Source organism: Cydia pomonella, chromosome 14 (genome assembly GCF_033807575.1).
Source record: "Cydia pomonella isolate Wapato2018A chromosome 14, ilCydPomo1, whole genome shotgun sequence".
In the NCBI taxonomy this organism is placed as follows: domain Eukaryota; kingdom Metazoa; phylum Arthropoda; class Insecta; order Lepidoptera; family Tortricidae; genus Cydia; species Cydia pomonella.
The window spans coordinates 10639333-10640213 of record NC_084716.1 but is presented as its reverse complement, the minus strand read 5'-3'; the positions used below and the strand labels follow the sequence as shown (position 1 = coordinate 10640213).

At 36.1% G+C, this 881-nt stretch overlaps 1 non-coding gene across 1 annotated transcript; it reads left to right on the top strand.

Annotated features, from left to right (window-relative positions):
- Positions 1–309: 309 nt before the first annotated feature.
- On the top strand, positions 310–381 carry Trnaq-cug (transfer RNA glutamine (anticodon CUG)). The gene has a single exon. It is a non-coding gene; the product is annotated as a tRNA-Gln (tRNA).
- The last annotated feature ends 500 nt before the right edge of the window (positions 382–881 follow it).

Sequence of the window (881 nt, the reverse complement as noted above, 5' to 3'; positions counted from 1 at the left end):
GGTAAGCGACAAAGTGAGACTTTTGCTTGGAAACGACGCTAATATATTTACACGACCTTAATTTGTTGGCTTGCTTGTAAATGTGTTTGTGAATTCGACTGTACTTACATAGGTATATGTTTTAGTAATGGAATTAAAATAACGTTTAGATCATGGGCAAATCATCGCAAAATAAATACAGCGTGCTTTCGAAAGCGCGCTCCTCTAGGGCGCGAGTGTGACGACGCGATGTATGAAAGAGATAAACTAGGTCATGCGTACTAGAGCCCACGCGGATACCGATCCTAACTTTCGACCGAGCTTCCGAGCGGTCCCATGGTGTAATGGTTAGCACTTTGGACTCTGAATCCAACGATCCGAGTTCAAATCTCGGTGGGACCTTTCTTATTACGTCTCTTACTTGGGAGTTTTATGCCGTTTTCGTTTTAATTTTTATTAGTTTATAGTTTTTGTTTCAAAAATTTTAATTGTCGTAAGTCATTCTTTTTAATAACTACAAATATTATAAAGAATATGTGAATTTATTTTTGTTATCTTATTGTGAGCCTTAACTGTTTTGTTTGTTTTAGCCAGGTAATACTTTTGGATTATTATAGGTATTTGTATTATATTTTCTATTATGTTTGGTTTATTACTTATTACATGGTCCACTATATTTTATATGACACCGGCGACCCTTAAGAGGGAAGAATAGCTTTGCGATCCCAAACATCCATTTTTGATCAAATTTCTACTTCGGGTGAAAACGGTTTCCACTAAGTAAATCTTATCAAATCACTTTGCATTTGATGTCGATCGCTTCAGCATAATATATTTTACAGTACACATGGTGCTACTTTGCCGCAATAGTGCGAAATTATCGCCATTTGTTTCGAATTTCC